General features: G+C 43.2%; 1 protein-coding gene across 3 annotated transcripts in view; it reads left to right on the top strand.

Moving 5' to 3' along the window:
• Nucleotides 1–26,524, top strand: part of ZMAT4 (zinc finger matrin-type 4) — a 409,363-nt gene that overhangs the window by 45,905 nt on the left and 336,934 nt on the right. The window contains exon 1 of one of the 3 annotated variants that reach the window (XM_077151830.1): nucleotides 16,272–16,376. The exons of the other annotated variants lie outside the window; for them this stretch is intronic. The gene's annotated coding sequence lies outside the window, so the exon portion shown is untranslated. Of the gene's footprint in view, nucleotides 1–16,271; nucleotides 16,377–26,524 lie in introns of those variants that run through there. 3 annotated transcript variants of the gene reach the window in all.

Raw genomic sequence — 26,524 nt, 5'->3', positions numbered from 1 at the left:
CTGTTGGATTTTGTGTCAACTCAGTAAGAACTTTCCCCATTAAGAATTATAAGACAAAATCTCTCAATAAAATACTTTCTATACTTTTAGTATTTCCATTTTGTACACTTAAATATTTTTATCTAAAATCTGAGCTTTATTTTATATAAAATATGAATTAAAGAATATACCTTTATTTTTGTTTTTTTTTTCAGATGGCTACTCATTTGTCCCAATACCATTTACAGAATAATCCATGCTTACTCCACTCATATGAAATGCCACCTTTATTATATGAATTTGAATCTATTTCAGGTCTTTCTATTTAGAGCCTTTGATCAGTTGTATAAAACAGCACAACATTCTTTTTTTTATTTTTTACTTTTGATTTTTTCATTCTTTTAACTTTTATTTTAAAAATTTTAGAAAGCTAAAAAATGGAAGGACTAGTACAAAAGTAAAATGATTATTTGAAGGAAAGCAAGCATTCTTTCATATATATCTTAATAGTTTGTATATATTTTAATAGTTTTGTAGGGCTCTATTACTTGTCTTATTGCTCACTCTTTTTGCTTATTATTATTTTTTTGTTGTGAAGAGTATAATCAGTTTATTTGGCCCCTCCCTCTAAAAATACTTTGTGTTGCACAGTATTTATAGATTAACAAAGAGAAAATTGACATCTTTATGATACCACAGATTTGTGTCTAAGGATATGGCATGCCTTTTATTCATTAAGTTGTTCTCTTGAGTCCCTCAATTGTTATTAAAAATTTTAATCATATAGGTGTTACACAATTTTTATGTTTCATCCTAGATATTTTAGCTTAATTGTTGCTATTATTTCATTTTATATTCTAACTAATTTCTATTTTTACTTATTTGAAAACTATTTAGTTTGGTACATTAATTGTATACTTGGTCATCTTTCTCAATTTTCTTTTTATTTGTACTATTTCAACTTTATTCTCTTATGTTTCCCAGGTATACAATAATATTATATGCAGGTAATAATAACTGCACTTTCTTTCCTTCCAAATTCCTGTCTCTAATTTCTTTCGTATGATATAGGCTAGTGTCTCCAGAACAGTGTTAAATAAAAATGGTGAGGGTAGGTATCTGGTTTCTGGTTAGAACACTCTTTCTTCTTTTTCTCCATTGAACCTAATGGTAGCTTTGTGGTTAAACACAAATATGTACATATGAGTCTTATAATTTTAATGAAGTATTTATCCCTATTTTATTAAAAATGTTTTTTCAAGAACTGATGTTGAATTTTATCAGGTTCTTTTTTTCAAAAAAAATCTATGGCACCTGCTATGCCACAGGAAATAGTTTAATTACAGGAATATATTAATGAACAGAAACGACAGGTCTTTGATTTCATAGAGCTTATAGTCCAGTCATAATCTATTTTATTTTGGTATTATAACATGGAAAATGTTCTAGTTTGCTAACTACCTGAATGCAATATACCAGAAATGAAATGGCTTTTAAAAATGAGAATTTAATTAGTTGCTAGTTTACAGTTCTAAGGCTGAGGTAATGTCCCAATTAAAACAAGCCTATAGAAATGTCCAATCAAAGGCATTCAGGGAAAAATACCTTGGTTCAAGAAGGCCGATGAAGTTCGGGGTCTGTCTCTCAAGTGAGAAGGCACATGGTGAACACAGTTAGGGATTCTCTCTCTTACGGAAGGGCACATGGCAAACACGGCGTCATCTGCTAGCTTTCTCTCCTGGCTTCCTGTTTCATGAAGCTCCCTGGGAGGTGTTTTCCTTCTTTACCTCCAAAGGTCGCTGGCTGTGGACTTTCTGCTTCATGGTGCTGCAGCATTCTCTCCTTCACTCTCCAAAATGTTTTCTCTTTTATAGGACTCCAGAAACTTATCAAGACCCACCCAAATGGGTGGAGACATGTTGTCACCTAATCCAGTTTAACAACCACTCTTGATTAAATCACATCTCCAGGAACATGATTTGATTACAGTTTCAAACATATAGTATTGAATAGGGATTATTCTGCCTTTATGAAATGGGATTTAAAAAAATTTACTTAAAATTAAAAAAATTAAGAACAAACAAAAACATTAACATATAATTCTGTTCTACATATATATTCAGTAATTCTCAATATCATCACAGAGTTGCATATGCATCACTTCTTAGAACATTTGCATCAATTCAGAAAAAGAAATAAAAAGACAACAGAAAAAGAAATAAAACAATAACAGAAAAAAAAGATTATACATACCATACCCCTTACCCCTCACTTTCATTTATCACTAGCATTTCAAACTAAATTTATTTTAACATTTGTTCCCCCTATTATTTATTTTTATTCCATATGTTCTACTAGTTTCTTGACAAGGTAGATAAAAGGAGCATCAGAGACAAGGTTTTCACAATCACACAGTCACATTGTGACAGCTATATCATTATTCAATCATCCTCGAGAAACATGGCTACTGGGACACAGCTCTACATTTTCAGGCAGTTCCCTCCAGCCTCTCCATTACATCTTTTTTTTTCCTTTTTTTTTTTACATGGGCAGGCACAGGAAATCGAACCCGGGTCCTCTGGCATGGCAGGCAAGCATTCTTGCCTGCTGAGCCACTGTGGCCCGCCCTCTCCATTACATCTTGAATAACAAGATGATATCTGCTTAATGCATAAGAATAACTTCCAGGACAACCTCTAGACTCTGTTTGGAATCTCTCAGCCATTGACACTTTGTCTCATTTCCCTCTTTCCCCTTTTGGTGGAGAAGGTTTTCTCAATCCCTTGATGCTAAATCTCAGCTCATTCTAAGGTTATTCTCAATCCCTTGATGCTGAGTCTCAGCTTATTCTAGGATTTCTGTCCCACGTTTCCAAGAAGGTCCACACCCCTGGGAGTCATGTCCCACATAGACAGGGGGAGGGTGGTGAGTCTGCTTTCTGTGTTGGCTGGAGAGAGAGGCCACATCTGAGCAACAAAAGAGGCTCTCTTGGGGGTGACTCTTAGGCCTAAATTTTAAGTAAACTTGACCTATCCTTTGTGGGGTTAAGTTTCATATGAACAAACCCAAAGACTGGGGGCTCAGACTATAGCTTTGGTTGTCCACACTGCTTATGAGAATATCAAGAATTCAACTTGGGGAAGTTGCATTTCTCCCCGTTCTCAACATTCCCCAACGGGGGCTTTGCAAATACTTTTCCACTCACTGATCGAATCTCTCTGGGATTCATCAGGGCATCACTCTGGACAAACCAACAAAATCTCATGTCCTACCTGAGATTCCAAGTACTTATGGTGTTCCATCAAACTGTCTACATAAGTTATATTAGGAAATGCACTAGTCAAAATATAAATTTTGTAACAAACATTTTTTGCTTTAGTCTCACACATAAGGTGACATTTTAAAATATTAATTGCCATCTATTTTCAGCACCCTGCAATAATGACATTATGAAATGGGGTTTTGATTAAAACGTGGTTTTTCAAGGGGACATACATCCTGTCAAACCAGCACAGAAAATTACGTTAATCAATTTTCTAATATTGAATCATTCTTTCACTCCTACATAAAATCTTCTTTAGTCACGGTGATTACTCTTTTACTGCCCTGTTTGCCTTGTATCTTATTTAAAATTTTTATGGACTTTTAAAATTCATAAGCAAAATTAGCCTATATTTTGTATATGTGCTGTCTTTTTCAGTTTCTGTTATCAGTATTTTGCTTTTCTTTATAGAATGATTTACATGATTTCCTTCTTTTTAATAAACCTTGGGTCAATTTTAATAACATATTTATCTTATCTTTAATAACATACTTATCTTATCCTTAAGCTTGTGGTAGAATATTTCAGCAAAACCAGCTGTGTCTGGTCACTTTTTGGTACATGGCTCTTTGACAACTTTCTCCATGTATTTTTTTTTAATAGTAACTGGTCTGTTGAATTTACTATCTCATGTATATTTTCAGTCTTTTATATCTTCTTGAAAATTACCCATTGCATCTGGGTATTCAAATTTATTTGCAAAAAGTTGAACAAAATACTCTCTTTAGAATAATATAAAGATTATTTTCCCATTATCATCTTTTATTTTGAATAATTGTGTTTCTCTATTTTGCTTGATTGAGTTAGCAGATTAATTTTATTGCTTGCTTTCCTTCAAAGAATCATTTTACTTTTATACTAGTCCCTCCATTTCATCGCTTTCTAATTTATTTGTGTTTTTTAGAATTAATCACTTTTTTCTGTTTAAGTATAGTTTGTTTATTTCTAACCTCATTGCAATATGCATAATTAATTTTCATTGTTCTATGAATATTTATATAAGAATATTTATATTCTTACTTATGTAAGAATGCTTATATAAACTTAAGGCATTCTTGTGTATTTATGCATTCTTAAGAAGTTTTCTTCAGAACCCTGCTTGAATTCTTTCGGATGGTTTCTATCATGAAACTTTTTCATAATTTAGGACTGTTGATGCCAAACTGACACATGTCTCTAGAGTCGGTATCATGATCTTAAAGACTTTGGATTAAAGATGTAAAGATTCAGCCTGATTGGAAAGAATTTTCTACTTGAAGATTTGGGAGAACAGAGGTCAGATGCTTAAAAGTTTGGTAACTTTCAAGTGTCAAAAGTATTACATTCTATGTATTGTTGGATTTCTTTCATTCCTGAGCACTGTCTTTTGGATCAATGTTTTTATTTAGAAAGACTGACATACTTTTTTTCAATAAGTTATCCACTAAAAAAAGAAAATCTCTATTATCTTGGGTGCTCAGAAGTCTTTCCAACTAGGTATCTTAAGAGGAGAAACTATAATTTACTTTGTAGCAGTATACTTCAATCAAGGAGAATTTACCTGAAAAACAGTGAATAGGCTGGCAAACTTTGATATTTAAATTAACTAGAATTAGTACATTGTTCTTAAGTAACATTATTCAGGCCTATGCCAGTTTGAAAGTATTATGTACCACAGAAAAGCCATGTTTTAATCCTGATCCTATCTTATGTGTATGTGTGTGTGTGTGTGGGGGGGGGGGGGGCAGCTGTTTCTTTTAATCCTGATTCAATATTATAGGTGGAAACTATTGATTAGATTATCTCCACAGAGACGTGGCATGCCCAATTGTGGGTGTGACTTATTGAGTAGATGGAGATGTGACTCCACTTATTCTAGGTGGGTCTTGATTAGTTTACTAGAATCCTTTAAAAGTGGAAACATTTTGGAGAGGGCCAGAAAAGGCAGAAATGGCAAATTCGACCAAGCAGAGCTGACAGAGCTCTGGAGACACTTGGAGATCAGAGACGCAGATGTCTGGAGATGCCTGGAGCCCAGCAGATATTTCCATGAGATGCTAAGCAAGCCAGAACCTGGAGAGAGCCAAGGGAAGCCAAGAGATGAAAACGAGCCCTGGAGAAGCAAAGTGAGGAAGCCCTATAGGAACAGAGGCTAAAAGGAACAGAGCCCAGGAGCAAGAGATCAGCGTGCCTTCCCAGCTGACAGAGGTGTTCCGGATGCATGAACCCTTCTTGAATTAAGGTATCTTTCCCTGGATGCCTTAGTTTGGACATTTCCATAGGCTTAGAACTGTAAACTTGTAACTTATTAAATTTCCTTTTTAAATGCCATTCCAGGTTTGGTATATTGTATTCTAGCAGCTTGCAAACTACTACAAGGCCCTAAATATCTTTGTTGATAACTATTTCATGTCCAGCGCCATGTTGATCAATTCAGGTCCATTAGCTCATGTAGGAATTCTTTTTTTTTCACATGGGCAGGCACCAGGGATCAAACCCAGGTCCTCTGGCATGGCAGGCAAGCATTCTTGCCTGCTGAGCCTCCGTGGCCTTGGTGTATCTTTTAAAGTTATGGAAACTCATCTTCAGAGAAGGTTGGGTGCTTATTCTATGTAGGAACGGGCTTAGAGGATCAACATCAGACCTGCTGACTTCTAATCCAGTGTTCTTGACAGATTCAAAAAGAATGCATCAAATATCAATCAGTCACATGTGTTTTCAACCTGCTATGAAAACGGCAAATTATGTATCCAAGAAATGCTCTGCCACCCAGTCAAAGCAGTAGGTTGGAGGGTGTGGGACAGAGGAGTGTACTGGGCACTAGAGGAGAAGGTCGCTCCAGAAGAAGTATCCAGACCTGGGGATTCTGGAGGATGTTCCTAAGGTTGAAGATTCAAGTGGACGTCATGAAAGGGACACATACATCAGGGAGAAGAGGAGCTGGCAAATAGTCTAGAACAGCATTTGTTGCAATGTACAAATATTACATTTTAATTTTAATGTTCTAATATTGAAAATTAGTGAAAAGGAGCAGCAAAATAAACAGAAAAGAAAGGGAAGTGTTTTATTGAGGCCACAAACAATTACAATTTGGACGTTAAAAGATGTTGAGATGTCATCTATTCTATTTCTTCATCTTTAGGCAGAATTCCACACAAACTATTCCAATAAAGTCAAAGAATACAACTCCTCACTAATCCCTCCATGGCAGCAATGACTTTGGCAGTGAGCTGATGTAAATAAAGGTTAACAATGAGTTAAGGGGTCTTCCAGAGTGACTCACATCAGATCCTTAAGATAATCTTTTATTAATTACTTACCCTCCACCAATCAGAACTGCACTTACCTTCCAAGTAGTTTTAGGCAGTATGTAGAGGTCCCTCGAAATTTGGTGAATATGCTCATATTAGCTAGGGTTCTCTAGAGAAACAGAATAGGCAGGAGATATCTGTAAATATAAAATGTATAAAAATGTCTCAAGTAACCATAGGATGTAGAGTCCAAGGTCTGTAGGGCAGGCCATGAGTTGGCAGCTCCAGTGAAGGTCCTCAATGAACTCTCAAGAGAGGCTTGCTGGCTGAAGCAGGAAGAGTGACTGTCTCTTCCGAATTTTCCTTAAAAGCCTTCTGGTGATCAGATTAAGCATCACTCGTCGCAGAAGACACCCCCCTTAGTAGCTGTGGATACAGCCAATGTCGTTGTGATTTAAGTCCATGAAATGTCCTCATAGCAACAGGCTGGGCAGCGCTTGGCCAACCAGACAACTGGGCACCACCACTGGCCAAGTTGACACATGAAACTGACAATGACAATACTTGAGGAGATGAATTGGAAAAGTTGAGGGTAGCTTTGTGAAGAGTTTCTTGTGGGCCTAGGAAGTTAGAAAAACATGATCTTTAGAAAACATTTCCACTCTTTAAATGTGAGGCCAAGACAGGACATAATGCCCTCCTATAAATACGTCATTTGTTACTCCTGGAAGTGAGTGACACTTTCATGCTAAATGGACCCCAAAATTAAGCTGGTGATACAGTTCATTCATTCATTCATTTATTCATTCATTCTTTCGCAAATATTTATCAAGCCCTAGTATGCACCAGGTCATCAGCTCAGGAAGCCACTTTCTTGTACAACAAATTTTTTTGTTGTCGACCTACTTGGATTTTAGAATGTTCAGAGGTCTTTGATAAACTTTTGTTTTTGACACTGTACCCATTTCCCCATCTCAAGACCTTCAATATCACGGTGAGGGGATCAGCATTATTTTTGCTGTTAAATTTTGGAGAAGCTCTGCATTTATTTCATAACTTTAGGAAAGGTTTTTTTAACTGGTCAGGATGGAGAGTCCCAGTGGGGTCACTCTGGGCAACCAATTATGAGCTTTATTGAAACTTTCACCTATAAAACTGCTAACATTTGTGCTCTTATTCTTAGTCTCATAGGCTGTGTCATTCCACCGTGCCCATTAAAAGTGCAGAAGCACCATCTTTCCTTGTACAAATGTTGCTCTCAATGGAGCCAAGAGAGAAGAATCAAGAAAAGAACACCAGTCCCGAGAAGGTGTAAATCACAGAAACCCAGCAGTGCCTTGCAAATTGGAACGATTAAAGCTCACCCCTAATCATGGCCAAGCACTGCTGATCATACATTAGCAAATCCTTCCTTCTCAGTCCTTCAGTGTCTTGGGCTGTGGAGGCTGCTTTAAGGAGCTTGTGTCAATTTCAAAGCTTTCCTCTGGAAGCTTAAATCCTTCTTAACAGTTCTTTAATAGCTAAAAAGCAGAGTTGGATCCTGAAACTCTGTAGCTCAGACATTTTGTAAAACTGATGTTAAGAAGATTTCAGCTGAAATGTTGGTGCTATCATTCTTTCCTTCCTCACCTGGCTCCCTGCTTGATCCTCCACCCTCCTCAGAGATTCTTGCTGCATACTTAAAAAACAGGACGGATTTTAACAAATTTCAGCACCAAGGAGACATTTGCTGAGGTTGCCTGAAAATAACCCCCCATTCCAACTCCTAAGGAAAATCAATAAAATGCTCAGCAGAGCTATCATGCCAGGACTTTATGTCACCCTGCCCTCACAAACACTGTTTAGCCTAAAATCTTTTAAAGCCAAATATTCTCTGTTTGATTTTTTTCTAGATACTGCAATTTAGGCAAAGGAGGTTGAATTATATTATTTTCCATTTGGTTAGATTTTCATGTCCCCTTTCTCTTAAACAGCTAAATAATCAGTATAGGTTGATTTTCAAAAGGAAGATGACATTTTTAGGAATATTTTTCACGAGGGACTAATATTTAAAAATCAAAGGTGAAAGCAGGAGATATAAGGAAGTGAATAGAGAAGAGAAGGAGGGATTTGAAAGAAATAAACCAATACAGGTTAGAGATCACAAGGAAATTTGAGGGGTCTGCTCGCGTTCAGGAAGACCCTCATTTAGACCACTGAACAAGAGGAAAGGGTCTTCCGATTTCCAAAGATCCCTGGAAGAACTGGCACCATTCTTCAATCCAGGTGGCAAAATTGCTTTGTCTTATTCAGCTCATTTGTCATCTGCTACAGCGGAAACTCAGACCCTTCTGCCCCGGTCTCTGTGGGAATCAGTAAGAACCGGCTTGTCCCCACTGCTCACCTGTGTGAGACTTGCATAACCTTGTTTAAAATAGGCTCTGTTTTTCTTATAAACTTAAAAAGAAGTCAAAAGTAAGAGTGTCCTGTCCCCTTAGTAAATTAGGTGATGAAACAGAAGCATCTCTCTCACTAAGGCAGAAGGAGTTTTTATGTGTTGGTTGGTTTATTTTGGGTGGGGGTGGTTAGGAGGTCCTTACTGGGTCTTACCTTTTCCATTTGGAGGAGAGCAGGTCACAGCCTGTATTAGTTTTTGAAAGCTGCAGGAATGCTGTATGCAAGAAGTAGAACGGCTTTTTAAAAAGGGAATTTAATAAGTTACAAGCTTACAGTTCCAAGACTATAAAATTGTCCCAACTAAGGCATCCAGGGAAAGATACCTTAATTCAGGAAGGCCGAAGGGTCAGGAATACCTCTGTCAGCTGAGAAGTCGCGTGGCTGGCATCTTCTGGTCCTTTGCTCTTGGGCTCTCTTGTTTTCAGCGTCTATTCCTGTGGGGGTTCCTCACTTTAATTCTCCAGGGATAGCTTTCATCTCTTGGCTTCCCATGGCTCTCTCCAGGTTCTGGCTTGCTTAACATCTCATGGCAATGTCTGCTGGACTCCAAGCATCTCCAAATATCCATGTATCTGTTTCCCAAGAATTGGCATCCGTGTCAGCTCTGCTCTGAAGTTTCTGTTGACTGTGTTGTTTCTGTAGACTCTGACGCTTCTTCATTTCTAACTCTCTTCATAATAATTTCTCTTTTAAATGATTCCAGTAAATAGTCAAGATCCACCTGGAATGGGTGGAGTCACATCTCCATCTAAGCAAAGTTCACTCCGACAATTAGGAGTAATCCAATCAAGCTTACAACCTTCAGTGCTGAATCAGGATTGAAAAAAATGGCTACTTCCATAAGATTGGATCAGGATTAGATATGGCTTTTCTAGGGCACATAATACTTTCAAACCAGCACATAGCCTTTGGCAAAGACAGAGGATGAAAGGCTCAGAGCTCTATAAGCAAACTGAGGAGGGCTCTAGTGGGGAGAAACCAAGGGTGGGTGATGGTCTGGTTGCTAAGGAGGAAACCAACAACTGTCTTTTGAGGCGTGGCCTGGAAGAAATGATCCATGCACTGGGGAGTGGGATTTGAGCAGTTCTGGGCATTGGGATACATCAATAGCCTTTCTCTAAGCATAAAGCAATCTAAACACTTAGATAACCAAAGTCTATGGTTGTTACATGTAGTTAATTTCTACTCAATCATGTCTTCATTTTTTTTTTAACCTTTGAGTAAAGCAGGTCATTAAAGTGACTTTAAGAAAAAAGGAAAGTATATAGTATACATATATAAAATATATAGAAAACCCTTGGAGAATGAATTCTACTTAAGAGCTGCCTCTCCCAGATCATTTGATGCCATCTTAAAGAGAGTGCATTGAGCATAATCTCATCTTTCCTTGGCAATGTGGGGGCATTGCTATAATAGAAGTTATTGACCCCTGCTGCATTATATGTAACCAGTTGGTTTATGCCATAGTGATTGGAAATAAATGCAGATATAGTCCATTTCTAGCAAGAAAATATTTTTTTCCCCAGCAAGAAAAAACACTTTACTATTAGCTAATATATATGGAATGCAGAAAATTAATTTGCTTTTCCCATCAATCACCTTTCAGTAATAAGAAAGACCACCTTTCTGATCTTCCTCTAAAATTCATATCCTAAACCCTTCAGTTTTTGAACCTCTGCCCTCCCCCCAGGATAATCTCTCCACTTTAAAGGGGGCAAATGTACTTGTTTTATAATACTGGGATGGAAAGTACATTTTTCAAATCTATTTTCATGACAGACAAATGTTTCCTTGCTAATGTTGCCCAGTTTTTATAAGTAACTTAGATGCTAAGAAACCAAACCAAACAAACCTCTCAAGTCTTACCAAGGCTTCTCTCTGACTGGGGGAAGAACAGAGGATTAAGGGGAGGGAAAATCAGGTCCTACCACACTTGTGATGCTCTCAGTTCTTTGCTTTCAGATTGATGCTAAGCATAATTTGCATGTTGGCCAAAGAGGAAAAGATAGGGCATTTCATCCTCTCTTGAACATTCTGAACAGGTCAACATGACCATTGGACTAGATGTTATCTGATGAGGTCATATGAAAGCTGCAATGGAAGCTTAACATGTAGGAATGAATGTGAAAATAGGCCACATTGAAACAAAAAATTAAAATAAAAATGAGAAAGTAATTAATTTGAATGTTTGTGGTGCAGGGTGACATTGAAATGGCCAGAACCAGAGCTAGGTAGTAAAGAAAGCAGAGATGTACCTGGGGCCCTGAAGGATGGCTTCAATCCAGGTAAGAGAAGGCAGGGTGGGAGGGTATTCCAGGTGAAGAGCAAAACTGGAGCAACCATGGAAAATAAGGAATCAGTGTGTTAATGGGAGGGTTGCAATGGGAGTTGGAGTACACAAAGATAATGGCGGATGAGGGTTGGACAGGAGGGAAGGGACTGGATTTGACCCAACTCTGGAAACCAGGTAGAGGGCAGAGGGGAGACATTAGGCCAGTGTCTCTCAAACCCCAGCTTACTTATAAAGGCATCTCATAGAAACTCAGTTTTGCACAGATATTTGGGGCAAATCATTATTTAACACATGTACTAAAACAAATGGATGTATTTTGGAGGAAAATACAAAATTGGCATGACTTGAAAAATAAGACATGCATGTTTAAAGAAACTTTGGCTTGTAGCAGATCACTTGGCTGATATCTACTGTGGTGGCTTGGAGCTAGGTACCCCAGGAAAACGTGTCCTTAAACTTAATCCATTCCTGTGGGTGTGGACCCATTGTAGATAGGACCTTTTGATGTGGCTATTTCAATTAAGTTGTGGCCCCACTGCATCAGGATGGGCCTTAATCCTATTACTGGAGTCCTATAGAAGCAGAATGAAATTGAAATACATGGAGAGAGAACAGGGAGATGAAGCCGGAGGTCAGAGGAATCCAGAGAAACCAGGCAAAGCCACTATGTGCAATGCCATATGACAGAAAAGCCAGACCAAGGATCACCAGCAGCCAGCTCCAGAATGCTGCAGTCCTCTGGGAGAAAGCGTAGTCTTCATGATGCCTTAATTTGGGACTTTTCCTAGCCTGAAACCTGTGAACCAATAAATTCCCATAGTTTAAGCCAACATATTGCATGGTGCTATTTTTTAAATAGCCAGGATACTAAAACATGATCACACCTCCCAGAACCTCTCCTCTAGCATGGCATACATTGTGATGGGACAATTTGAGAAGAATTTCCTTAGGCAATACAAAGTTACACTTTGTTGCCTGCAGCTGTGCCCCTGTGCCAAGAGCGTTGTGATAGATTGAATTAAGTAACCACCTCCCCCCCAAAAAGCCATGTTCTTAATTTTAATCTACATTCCTGTAAGTGTGACTCCATTGTAAATAAGACCCCATGAAGGTGTTATTTTTAAAGTGTAGACCAACTGCACTAGGGTGCCTTAATCTGGATTACTGGAGGATTTAAAAAGAGACAATCGCAGGGAGTCAGCTGGAACCCAGAAGAGAAATATGAGGACAGTGCCACATGATGGAAAGCCAAGGGACCCCAAGCAAGCCTTCTAACATCCAAGCTGTGAGACAATCAATTCCCATATTTAAGTCACCCCATTGTGTGGTGTTTGTGATAGCAGCCCAAGCAAACTAAGACAAGTATTTTTGTTCCTACCCCTCTGATCACCTTCAGGTCCCATTCCAAGAGTTGATCTGACACCCTGGCCTAGTGGAGCTAAGTGATTGTGTATTGCCTTAGTACTGGTTCAAGCCAAGGCTTTGTGGCTGCTATCACTCTGCCTAAGATGAAGTAGTAGAATGCCAGAGAGGACATTCATATAAACTGTTATGGGTTGATTTGTCATCATGCTCTCAACAGTTATAGAAATAGCCGTCATTATAATCCTGTTTTAGAAACGAAGGGATGATGTGTGATAGGTGTCATAAACATGTTCGATGGATCCTTTAAAGAAGACATCTATGTTAGTGCCTGAGTCCCAGCTGGTAGGGGTCCCACATCCATATTCACGTGTGCAGCTTTTATTCTGGAAAGAAGCTTCATGCCACTTGTGATCTGCCAGCCTCATGAAAAGCTCACTGACCTTCTTAATTCGGTTCTCCAACTCCTGTCAACTGGTGCATTGCTAGACAACATTTAATGACAGCTTTCAGTTCCATATTTCTTAAAAAGAATTCGACGGCAACAAAGCAGAATTTAGGTGGGCAATTTAGTCTTGCAAATCTCTCTTCTCTCTATCTCTGTCTTTCTGTCTCTTGGCCAAACAGAGGTACCATTCAGGCTACTTATAACTCTGGCTCACTAGAAAATATCACGGTGATTTGAACCAATTGAATTACCTGTTTTTATTTGGCAGAATATTTTAAATAATAAAATATTCCTTACTGTCTTTAAACCTCATGAAGCACTGTCTATTTTAATATCCACTTCCTGAAGACTCATTAGTAATTAATGAAATCATTAAGAAAGGTTCATGACAACCACAATCTCCTCTTTTACTTAGTGGGAATGTCATTGGCACCACAGGTTTGATTTGGGGGCTAGGGTGGGTGGGTGGAGGGGGAGGGAATTTTATTACATCAAGTTTCACAACAGCCATCAGCTAGAACAGAAAGCTGTGAGTATGTTCCTCCAACTTTCAGTACTTAGGAAACTGTGCTGGGAGAAGTTTTCTAAAAGTGCTTTCATTCATCCAATGCTAGTTTAAAGAAATCCTGCTAATATTATGTTGCCACTAAAATGGTATTGTGTGGCTCAACTCAATTAGCAAAGCTGTAGTGTTGAAAGTCACTCTCTCTTTTTTTCTTCCTCCTGTTTTCACACATTTCTTCTTTCTTGGCATTGCCCAGATTTATTCTCCTCTTCTCCCTTTTAGGAACAGCATTTGGCACAAATAAATGATAACTGAGAAAATGGTATAAACAGAAGAGTAAATTCAGGGTTTCTCCAGCTTCCCGCTGTAGGTCATGGCGATTTATTGCAGCAATTGGTTACCCATAAGAAAGGTGGTGGTTCCGGTGGCTGCAATTTAATTTGTGTTTTAATAAAGAAACCCACATTTTTCCTTTAATTACTCATGATGGAACACGAGCCCCTGAAAGCCTTTCAGACAGCTAATGCACTGAAACTGTTAAATCAAAATGTACTACTTTGCCCGAGTACTGCCCACAAAATGGAATTCAGTACATTTCATACCCCAGTGAATTTAAATCGTATGGAGCTGATATTTAATACAAGTGGAAGTGCCAGTAGAATCTACATACTTAATATGCATTCTCTAACTCTCAGAATTAAGCAATTGATCTATGGGACACAAAGGGATCATCTTTCTCTCAAAGAGAATGTTTTATGACCAGGCAGTTTAAAAGGCACTGACATAAACAACTGTTTGCAGCTCACACTTTCTCATCTTCAAAGGGAAAAAAGTGCATGTAAGGACATGCTGTTTTAGAAAAGCATTTTAGAGGATCACTTGAAGTGTTTTCCTTTTTCTTGGGGGACCTTTGCTAGGTGCTCGAGAGGGCTCTTATAATACGGGTTTTATTTCTCTTAATATTTTTAGGGGGAGAAGGACAGTGTGAAAGCAGAGCGAGAAAGCCTGCTTTCTCTTGGAAGTGGACGTCTTACTCCTTAAATCATAAGAGTGTTATTTATGATTTTTATACCCTGACTGAACACAGCAGATTTTCTGGGACAGTGTCAGCTTAGTCCTGAATTCTTAACTCCTTGCCTCCAGGGTGGGCTCCCTCCCCCATTCCACTGGCTGTGTGAGCAAACATATTGGAAAGATGGTTCCATGAGGCTCTGAGCTCAGCACACTTTACGTTTTGAGTTGGGCTTACTAGGCTGCCCACTTCTTGAGTGCTGGACAATGTCTGTGGATAGCTATGATACCATCTCTGTCCTTTCAGGGCCTGCAGTGTGTTCAGGGAAACCAGACGTGTACGTGTGAAAGAGAAACTCGTTACACAAGGGGGAGGTGAGGCTGCCACTTGCTACTCAGGACATAAACGATGTAAGGACTGCGATTGTCAAGGCCACGGGGGAGGCCAGGGGAGGCCCTGGACCGATAGCCTGGACTCAGAGCCCCGTGGGTACCAGAGTGAGCCAGGTGAAGGGTTAGCTTTTGATTAACCTGGAGCTTTCTTTTAAAGACAATTTAAAAATTATTTTTCTTTCTCTTAATTCAGCTGCCAAGTAATGTCCATTCCATATAATGAGAAAACTATATTAAAGGACAAATCGTCAAGACGTGTGCTTTATAACTCCATGATAGGCAAGGACAATCATTGAAACTGTTCTTATGTCTTGATGGGTTGGTTCTAGTCACTTCCTTTTCTCTGGCTGAAGATGTAAGACTAAGCAATTTATTGAAGCCACGACAGAATAAGCAAAAATGAGGGTCCCAGGAGATTCATGAGATCTGGGCTACCTGTCTCCCTGCACCGCCCAGAGGGAGCACTGAGAATTCCCAGACTTTTACAGACTTCAAGAAGAGCTCTTCCGAGAGACTCTTAGAATAGAATGGAAAGGGAAATTGTCTTCTCAGCTTGGGGAGTTAGGTAAACCCTGAGCGAAAGAAGCGATGGATAAATTCCAATTAGGGGGCATGATATGTCCCCTCCCCCCCGCCCCCCGACAAACGATATGACCTTCACATGCCCTCCAGGGTGGCCCCGGGAAAGCAGCCCTCTTTCCTTCAGCCCTTACCTTGCTCTGCTTCCCAGAACCTGTCTGACACCGGCAGGAATCCCAGTGTTACAATTCTCTCTGCCCTCAGGAATATTTACCAGTTTGGAGGAAGGGGGGTAGGGGAGTATAAAGCCAGAAAATTGTTGCTATGGGTTCTGTTTTGTGGAAGTTAAAATCCTGGAGCAAGAATCTGATTGCTTGATAGCTCCATCTCTCTCTCTCTCTCTCCCTCTCTCTCTCTCTCTCTCTCTCGCTTACCCCCCACCCCTTCTCACTCACTCTCTCTCCCTCCACCTCCACCTCCACCTCCACCTTTTTCTTCTCTCCTTCCCTCCCTCCACTGGACTCCGGATCCAGCCCCCACACCGGGGCCGGAGGAGAGCCTTACAGGTTGTCAATGGAACATGGAATTATTTCCTTTGATGGCTTAGATAATAGTAGGAGCCAAGGCAATGAGTGAGGTCGCCTGAAACCAATGCAGTCCTGCCCGGGACTGGGGAGCCAATCGCAGGAGCAGGGGGCGGGGCGTCGGCGGCGGCAGCTAATTGCTAAGTGCATCGCTAGCACAGTTGGTCCGAGCTGCTGAGAGGTCTGGTCGCAGAGCCGGGAACGCGGCATCCTCAGCGTGCTTCCAGCCCGGCAGCACCTTCCACCGCTCGGCGGCGAGCCTCGGGCCACCAGACCCTCGGCTCCGCGCAAAAGGTACTTCTGCCTGCGTCCCCGGGGCTGCTCCTCCTGCCTGACGCTTCCCAGCGGCTTGCAATTTCGCCTCTGAAGAGGGATTGCAGGAAGAAGAGAAAAGTTTAGAGGAGGAAACGTGACAGAGGTGGGGAATCATCGTCTTTGGTTGGGAGGAAAACAGGCTGGCAATTTGGGAAACTTCTGAGCTGTCAAGAACTGGGCTTGTTTACGACTCTCTTATCAGCCGAGCTCAGGTCTGTTAGAAATAGGTCTGGTCTGGGGCCGGGGTGCCTGCAGGCGTGGGGTGCAGAAGCGGGCTTGTTGGGTGAAGGCAGCAGGGCCCCCTGCATGTACTGCGCCGTTGGGTACCCATCATTGCTCGGAGAAATGTCATTGGTTGGTTGGATTTTCTGCGGTAGGAATTGCCCCCCTTAGGTTACCTCGACTTGCCTTCCCGGCACTATTGACCTTCAACTTGAGTCCTTCCTCAAACTTCTGTTTCCTTTTTGCCCCCCATGCCTCGGCCACTCTGCCACAGTTCATTTTATTTGGTTGGAAGGAGGAGTTTCCTGGGGTATGGGGGACTGTCCTGTATGACCTGATCGGCATCTGCATATCACACAACTTGGTGAAAAACCAACAAAACAGTTCTCAGAGGAAAAGAAATCACTCACTTGATTAGCTCCCGAAAACTCTGAAAGACTTTTTCCAGGTTTGGTGTGGGCTGAAATAAAGGGGAAAGAGCTAAATGTTATCCTGGGTGGAGATTACACCCTGTCAAAGACGGGGTGGTCAGCCCTGAGCATCGCAGCGTCCCTGGGGTGTGGCGGCTGGTGGGAGGGGCGAGCTCCTCAGGGTTGGATGTGTTTAGCTGCGCAGGTGTGTCTGTGGCAGAAAGGGTGCTGGAGACACCCCTCTACCCTGCTTCAGAAAACGGCTGTTCAGGTAAAAAAAAAAAAAAAATGCTCGCCATGTCAGGCAGCTAGTTCAGCCCAGCAGCACCCTTGAGTGTTGGAAATTGTGTGGCCCACAAGGGCCTCACTGGCTCTGAGACTCACCTTTGGTTCTGCCCCCACTCCCATCCTTGCATTGCCCCCATCTTCTGCCAAGAGGAGGTGCTGGATAGGTGGGCCTCCTAGGAAGCTGGGTCCCCTTGGGGAAAAACGGTGGTGTGTTTTAGCTTGAACTTCTTTCCTGCGTTCACAAGGGCGCCTCCTCTTGGTGTGCCCCAAGCACTTCACCAGCTTTACCATCCGACCAACTGTATTCTCTGAAGCTGCTGGTCTAGGACTGGTCTTCCAAGGCCCAGAGGCTCTGGGGAGTTCAGGTGAATTTCCTCACTCCGATTCCTATCCTAGAGTGGAAGCTGGGAAGTTTGGTTCCCAGCCCTGGCAAGGAGTGAATGTCCTGGGAGGGGTTCTCCAGCAACACCTTTTCTCTATGATAGGACGCCCTCCCTGCTGTGGGGCAGATGGCAGTCCCGATTCTCTGATTCTGCAAATCACTTTCACCATTTAATTCTTATTTTCTTTAACCCCCACAACAAGTTCTCCTCCATCTCCTTTATGCGGTGATTTTGGGTGGGAACCATTATCATCAAACCTCTCCTTCCAAAGGTTAAAAATAATAGCTGCCTGACTTTTTTTTTTTGGTCGGGGTACCGCCAGGTTTCTCTTCTGCACATGTACATGTCTGATGGCAAACAAAACAAACTTGCAGCCCTGCGAATTCTAATTCCTTTGTGTTTGGGGAGGGGGCTGGAATGGAAGGTGAACTTTTCTCCACTATTGAGCATCTTTGGCTGAGGACCTCCGCTGTGGTCTCTCTGGGGCATGTGGCCCCCCACCCCCACCCCAAGAGCCCAGGAGAGGCAGCACGCAGCAGACTGGGAACCTTAGTTTGCAGGAAGGCAGTAACAAAACTAACAGATGTTTTGAGTTTGAGGGATTTCTAGGACAAAAACCAGGGGTTGCCATGTGGGGGTCCCTTCCAGGGAAGTAGAGCTGCTAGATTTCTATTGTGATAAAGGACATTAAAAGTAAGGCTTTTCGAACAGCCCCTGGATGGTGACTCATGCAGGGAAGAAAAAGGCAGGGTGGGGGGAGGGAGCACAGGGGAGCTTTGGAAACTACAAGTGGGACACACTCGAGCACTTGCTTTTTCTCTCTCTCCCTCCTCCTTGTTCCTCTTTCTTGTATTTTCCCCACTTGGAACAGAGATCATTAAAATAACAACTTCAGACTAAATAAAGGATAATAGGAGCTGAAGAATAATTGACAAAATGCAAAACACCAGCACCACAGCTTCACCTTGGATGGGCGTGAAACCCCAACGCCAGCTTCCGCTGTGATCCAGTTTGGAGAATCTGATCACTGGTGTGAGGTTGATTCGCCCCCTGTGGAGCGGGGTGCCTGTTTGTGTATGAAGGGAGTGATTGATGCACAGGAAATTACATTTGTTTCTCATCATTTCATCAAACGTGATATCTTTTTTAGCCAGGATCTGCCATGAGCACCATCCGTTAAGCCAGCATTTTCTCCACTCCCCAATTGGCCAATTCGAATTTCTCTCATTTAATCACTGTGCTGTGAAGGTTTGCCTCTTTCTGCTTTCACAAGCCCAGTGCAATTTACCTGGCAAGTGAAAGTCCTTTCCTTATTTCCTCTCCGACCATTCCCATCATCCACCCTTTACCCCCTTTAATCATAAACACACCTGTAAATAATCTGTTTGGCCACTGGCTTTTATCCTGTCGCTCTGTACCAAATTTGCTGTTTCAGATTTGCTGCGCACTGATATAGGATTGAAAGCATATTAAAATTTTTATCAGAGGAGAAAGAGCTTTTTAGTTTTCCATTTTAAAATTTAATTTGGTGATTTCTGGGAAATCAAATAAGCATGCTTCTTGTGTTAGGTGTTTGGGAAAATGTTGTCACAGTGTCTTCTTCATCTTTTGCAGAAGTGATAAGCCCCCAGTTATCCTCTTGGGGGAGGGTGTGTCTGGAGTTTGAGATGGTCTGAACACCCCCAGGACATAAAAGGGGTTGGAGCAAGACACTTCCATTTATTCAAGTTGGGTGAGGGCTGTTTTGAAACTAGGTTCTGAAATATTATTTCCCTCCTCCCCCTAATTTTCACATAGGAAAATTTCATGGCCAAAATTATTAGTAAACAGTTCATCAGACTCATTTTTCCTCACTTTCACTTGCCCCCTTCCTTCATAGCAATTGGGTGCTATTTCACATGCCAGGGGCTACTTGAATAATTTTACTTAATCTAAGTAGATAGACATCTTTTTCCCCTTCCCTCTGGTACTTCCTTCCTGGCATTTAAGGACACCCTGGGGCTGAGATTTAATTTTAGACACCTGCTCTCTTTACTTCTGAAATGGTTAAGTTGGGGAAGTCAGGAATTCTGGGGTGCACCTGGGGGAGCCTGCCCTGCGGGAGCAGTGAGGTCATGCTTTCACCACTTTCAGTTCCACGCAGACCCTTCAAGAGCCCCCGGGGTAGTGCAGCTAACCTGTGTGGGGCCAGCCAGCTTGGGGGCCTGTACCAGGCACAACCCATCATTGCCTCGGCTATCCTGAGAGTCCCCCTCCCCTTCAACCCCTCAGCCTCAGACTGACCTTGGAAACATTAGCACAGAGTGAAGTATGCATTTTATTCCCCTCTTTCTTTGTTCCTTAGTCCTGTCTCATCCCCAAATCTCTCAATTAACAGTTAGAAAGGATGAAATGTACTCAAGTCATACTAAAGTGTGACCAGTTAAGAGTGTTGCCATGTACAGAGGTATATTTACATTCCCATTGGAAATCAAAGCTGTTGGCAGGGGAATTTCAGCCATCTGCTAGCAGGATCAGGTAGAGTTTGGATAGGGTGTGTCCTGGAAATGTGGCCCTTTTGTCTTTAGTTTAGCCTGACCCTTCTTTTATCCACCTTGAGGTCATGTTGAAGCCACTTGGGGACATTGTGATGGCAGTATTTGGCATCTGGCTCATGGGGTTTGATCCTTCAGATTTGACCTTGGGCAATATATGAAGTTGCCTTTTCTTGATTTTCACTTTCCTTCTACGTAAAGCCAGGGGCTTGGATTATGTTCTCCTGGGTCCTTTTCCACTCTGACCCTCTCAGGATTTTGCCACTGGCCCCATAGATTTGGATGGGGATGCACCACATGAGAAGGACAGCGAGCTTGCCAAGCCTACTCCAATGTGGGCCACGGTGATCAGCGATGCTTTCAGAGCAAAGCCTGGGAAGAGTGGCTCTGATATCAGAAGAAAAACAGGCTGAGGGGTGATGTAATAACTGGTTTTGGTTTAGGAGGGGATGTTATATGGAGGATGGCGACCAGCTGTTCTCTATCTCCAGTAGGGCTTGAATGAGAGAAAATAGACAGAAATTGCAGCAGATGGACTTAGATTAGGTATGAGGAAGAATTTTCCATCAGTAAGAGTTGTTTAAAAGGGAGATGTGGAGTCTCCGTGGTGATCTTTAGGACCTGCATAAACAGGAGGTTTTAGCTGGAGGAGGCACCAGACGACACTGGGGAGGGGAAAGGCAAGGAAAGTGTAGTCTAGGGCTCCCTGTCCTCTCTGGACACAGGCCCTCTTTCATTTCCCCAGAACCTCACCATCACTCCGTGGCTCTCCGAGTGGGTGAAAATCAAAGTCCCAAAGACATTTGGGGACAGAAGTACAGCCTTCCAGGCCATGGAAGCTGCCCCCAGCCATGGCAGCTGCCTCAATTGGTAGGGCCTGTCTTCTGCTTGGGGGTCTCTCATCAGGTCTAAACCTTTCATCTCCAGACATGGCAAATGAGGCCCAGAGAGGTGACAGGTCTTGGCGTCATCACATGGTGACCTGATGGCAGAACCAGGACCAGAATCCAGGTCTTCCATCTCCCAAGTCAGTGATGTTTGCTTTGTAGCTCATTTTCTTCTTGTTTCCAAACTGAATGGACCATTTACTTTTTCTGGTCTCCTAATTTCTGGCTAACCCAATGTCAGAGATGGGGACACCTGCGGTTAAGCAGTATTTATTGAGTGCCCATTACTAACACCATGTCCTCCAGCTCTCCTGATTTATACAGCAAACTCTTCAGCTTGAAAGAGTTGGTATGGTTGGGAGGGGGCTGCTGAGCCCTCGCCCTCCCTGTGGGGCTCCTGATTGCTGCTGCAGGGCCAAGGGCGGAGGGAATGTATGTCAGAAATTGGAGCAGAGAGGAGGACCTGGAAGAGAGAGCTGAAATAAAAGAAAGATTATTTAATTGGAATCTCCCAAAGTAAAAGACTTTAGGTATCGAATTCAGGCTCATCATTGGATAAATAAAAGAAGAAAGTCCTATAGCCTGTACTCTGGGGAAGACATTTTACCAGCTATATTTGCAAAGCAAAATAGAATTTTGAAATTTCTGGGCCTGAAATTCTTTCTTTCCAGCCAGACTCAATTCATTTCTGGGAAGGCACGTCACCTGGGTGTGCTTAGAGCTCTAAGCGAGGTGCGTAAGGGGAAGTTAGGAGGAAGATTCAGAGAAGGGTGCACAACGTGGCACCATGGGGGTAGGCTATCCTGGGGTCCCAAAGATGGCTCACGGTGGTGGTCAGGGACTTGCTGAGTGCTGTTGGCCAGCTGGAGGCCTCGGGAAGCAGATGGAATCTCACACCTTGAGAATGAGGCAGAAGCTATGGAGCACTTGGCCTTGTGACGGTTTGAGCCCCATCGGATGCGAGATGAATCTGCAGAATGAGCAGCAAAAATATATGCACTGTAAGCACATGTGTGTAGTCACTGAGAAAAAGGGAGAAAACCCCAAGGTTTGTGCTAGGCTGGGCCAGCAGCAAGTGCCCAGCTGGAAGGGTAGGACTTTCCGGGCACATAGCCTGCTGCCATGCTTCCGTGTTACTGAATCTTTCTGAGCTGCTGTGCCCAGCACTAGGCACTGTGGGGTCTACCAGAAGGAAGACGTGGTCCTTCTCCTGCTGGAACCCTGTGTATGTGGTTCCATGCACACGCTCACGGAAAGACCACCAGCCACGGAGGCAGCCAGATGTGATGAGTGCTCAGGGAAGACCGAGACAGAGAGTATGCTGGAATCAGGGAGGAAGGTAGCATAGTGCAGACCAGGGCAAGCTGCCTGGCTGCCCAGGATGTGAGACGGGATTGAAGAATGGAGAGAGCTTGGGAAGATGAAGAAGAGGGAGACAGATGGGATAGCAAGAGAGAGGGCCGGGAACCAGGGGACTGCAGAGTCTTTTTTGTAGAAGGTGGAGTAGTTCGAGACCCACCAGGAGAGAACCTCACAAAATATATCATATAGAAAGAACTACCCATCGTGTCCTCAGTGCCAACCTGGTCCCACCACTGTGTCCTGTTCATTCTGAATAATGTTCAGCTGACGTCACACTTCTGCCCATAATTTTGCTGCTACAGACTGGACTTCAGTACAATAAGATGTAATAAGCATGACAGTGGCATGTCCTAGATGCAGCATAAGGCATGCTTCTCTTTCTTTGGGCGGTCAGAGGGGGCCCTCTGGAGAAAGTAGCACTTGAGTAGGGTTTGACAAACAAGACACCACTAGGTGGACAGGGACTTGGAGTGGAGGGGAAGGGGGGGTGTTGCAGCTAGAGAGAACCGCATTTGGGAGACTCAGACTCATGAACGTGATGCATCCTAGAACTGTAAGTCATACTTTGGTGTTGCTGAATCTGAACGTACGAGGTGTGTGCTTGGAGGTGAGGGGAGGCTGTGGGTGCTCGCCAGGAAAGCAGGGATCGGCAGGCCTAACTGAGGAGCTTGGATGAAGCAATTTGAGCAGAAGTGTTTTAGGAAGGAAATGATGGTTGCATTCGCCTTTCAGAAAAATGATGTTGGTAGTTGTGAGATGGAGAATGGTGGTGAGGTTTGGGAGGGGCAGGCAGGGAGCGGTGAGCCTAGGGCAGGGAGGCTGGGTAAAAAGGGGTTCGTGCTGCCCAGGTGGGAAAATGATGAGGGGCTGCAGGAAGGCAGTTGCAGTGGGAAAGGAGAAGAGGGGACAGCCCCAAGGGTGATACTTTGACTTCATAAGTTACACTAGATCTGGCAAAAAGGAAGAGGAATTCATCATCCCTGGGAGGACAGGCTGACAGGAGAGCAGGAAGGGTCATGCTGTTAGAGGGAGGATCTTAGTCAGGGATCAGTGTCCCCCACTGAAAACAGGATCAGAGGAAATGGGCTTAAACCACAGAAAAATGATACACTTTAGACATTAGAATTAATGCTTTTATGGAGGAGATTGTTCAACGTGGGTCCAGGGCAATGAAAGGAGGTGGCCAGTGAGTTTTCTTTCCTGCACAGTATTAAAAATATCAACTAGAGCCCTGATAGAAGTGTAGGCAAAGGAAGTGAATAGATAGTTCAAACACACAAAAACGAAGTACAGATGGCCAGGAAAATGGACGACGGTGTCCAACCTCAGTAATAATTAAAATGTGAAATTAAAAACAAGATATCATTCCTACCTATCAGATTAACAAAAGCAAAAATAATATCCGGTGTTGTGAACAGTGTTGGAAAATGGACATTTTCAGACTGAGCTGGTGGGAAGATAATTTGCAAACCTGGGAGGCATTTCTCAAAAAAATATACCCTTTGAACCAGTGAGCAATTCTTCTTCTAGGAATTTATCCTAAGGAAATAATCGGAGATGTGCAAAATAGTTCTAATCAAGGGTTTTCCTTGCAGCATTATCCACTACAACAAAAATGTTGTCTGGAGAGATTAATTAAGTCTAATATGGCTTGTCCATACAATGGGAATCACAGAAACGATTAAAATTACATCGAATAACATTTAAGAATATGGGAAAATGTCAACAATATATCAAGTAAATCATGGTTTAAAAATGAATAGAGTAGAATCTCAATGTTTTAAAAAAAACAGCATGTATATAGTAATGAAAAATAGAACGGACTACAATATATCACCGTGTTAACAGTGGTTATCTCCAGGTTTTAGGAACAAGTGAGAAAAATATGCTTTTTAAATCAGCCACTCAAACCACAGATGTTTAAGCAGCGGCTCGGCGTCTAGCACTGGTAGGCATGGAGTTGTTCATTAAAGAGCTAATACCTGCCCCTGTCCTCCACCTGTCGGGTGAGATGAGATAAATGTGCAGGTGAAAGCCAGCAGGTGCTGGATCTGAAAGGGCCGTGAGACTGCTCCAGATGGCCAGCGAGCGGGAGTCCCGGGCAGGGAATGGTGGCTGTGAGCTGTGGCATCCTTGCCCCTTCCACCCCACCTCGTCCCCCGGTCCTGTCGCCTACCATGGTCGGCTCCGTTTTTGTAACCCAGACCCATCTTTAGCCTTTCAGGCTGTGTGAGGACATGCGCCGTGCCCCTCAGGCTTCACTAACGCCCCTGCTCATTTCACAAGCTCAGAGAGGCCGCAACCTGGCCTTGGCCATCTTCAGCGAACTGAGCGGCCGAGCTCGAACGGAGGCACTTGGATGCCACTCTGCCTGCACGTTCTGGGATGGGCTGTTTTGCAGGGCGCTGCCTGCTGTTGGGGAGGGCTGGGTGCTTCCACGTGGAAGGGATGGAGCCGCCCTCCCCTCCTTCCCAGCACCCAAGCGTTTTTCTTAATTCGCTTATTAATTAAGACCAAATGAATGCTGACAGCTATCAAATTTAGAGACGGGGCTTTGGGTGCTGAAGGCTCTCCAGAGGTGACTCCTAGCCCTGCCTCCTGACTGAATGTCTCATTTCTTACTGCTTTTCCAGAATGCATTTGCTTCCCGCTGTGGTTTCCTTTGTTGCATAAACTCTGGGGCCGACCGAGCCAGTCCTGCTCCAGGTGGAAATCATAGCTGCCTGGCTCCGTGACGTGTGCTGGGACCACACGGGGGCTCTGGGCACCTTCCCTCAGCAGGCTGGGGGCAGCTCTGATGGGCATGTCCTACGGGCCTTTAGAGGCTTAACTGGGGAAAGCGGACAGGCCTGCTGGAAGGTAGGACAAGATGGTGAGTGGCGTGGGCTGCGTGGACGATTTGCTGCTCTATTTATTTTAACAATAACCCCCATTTGTGTGCTGTTTTGAATTCACATGTCTCAGAGGTGGGTGGGGAAGGAGTTGTTATCCCCATTTTGCAGAAGAAGAAATTGATGCTTGGAGAGGCAATTCTACTGACCTCAGCTTGTACAGGCAGGAGGCAAAAAAGACCCAATCATGAAATGAGGCAGATTTGTTGCCGGCAAATCCACAAGGGCTTCTAGGATGGCTTACCTGTTCTGGGACTGGGGCAGAAGAAGCTGTGTGGCACAGGGCTCCCCTGGGCAGATACTTGGGGAGTTAACAAGGGCAGACGTGTTGGCTTTGAGTGCAGTGGTGTTTTTAACTGAGCTCCGCAATGTGAAGTCCAGTGTAGGTGCTGGGGAGAGTGGCTGTCAGTGAAGGTGGGAGTGGTCTCAGGAGGCTCCTGGAGGCAGGGGGTCTTGAGCCCTGGAGGATGAGGGCAGGGCTGGTAGGAGGGGGCCCTACCTGGGTGGGTAGAGGTCCAGGGCTGCAAGCCAGGGGCTGCCAGGGGGCCCTGTGACTCAGGCAGCGAGGTGATGGGGAGAGGCAGGGTGGGTACACTGTCAACCCAGGCTTTGCTTCATTCTCAGGAATTCCTTCTGTTTGATAAACTGGGGTGCAGTTGTAACTGGGAGAGGAGGGAAGGGAGGAAGAGATCAGAGGGAGGAGGAAATGGCTTGGAGACTCTCATATAGATTCTTTCCCCTCTGGTGTCTCTCTGGGTTTTGTTCCTGTTGAAAATGAAATTGCCCCGTAGGGTTCAAGGAAGAGAGAAAGAATTGAGATGGTTCTCTTTCTGCCAGCCTTGCCCTGTGGTGGAAAACAGAGTCAGAGTAGACAGTAGGTTGAAAACTCCAGGGGGATATCCAATAGTGAGGGAGCAGGAATACGGCAAGTGAAACAATCTAAGTATTACTGCCATTTAAGTTCAGGACTGTGGACTTGTTAGATACACACAAACAGGAAACCAAGGGCCTGAGATCACCCTCTGCTTTAAAATATTTTAGCATTTGACCATCATCCTAATTTTATAACTGAGGCAACTGAGGCAGAGAGTGGTTCAGATTGGCCAAGGTGACACCACTCAGGGGCTGTAGATTTCCAGCATGGAGCTGC

Source organism: Tamandua tetradactyla, chromosome 3 (assembly GCF_023851605.1).
Source record: "Tamandua tetradactyla isolate mTamTet1 chromosome 3, mTamTet1.pri, whole genome shotgun sequence".
NCBI lineage: Eukaryota > Metazoa > Chordata > Mammalia > Pilosa > Myrmecophagidae > Tamandua > Tamandua tetradactyla.
The sequence above is the reverse complement of the archived record's forward strand: the minus strand, read 5'-3'. Positions and strand labels throughout refer to the sequence as shown.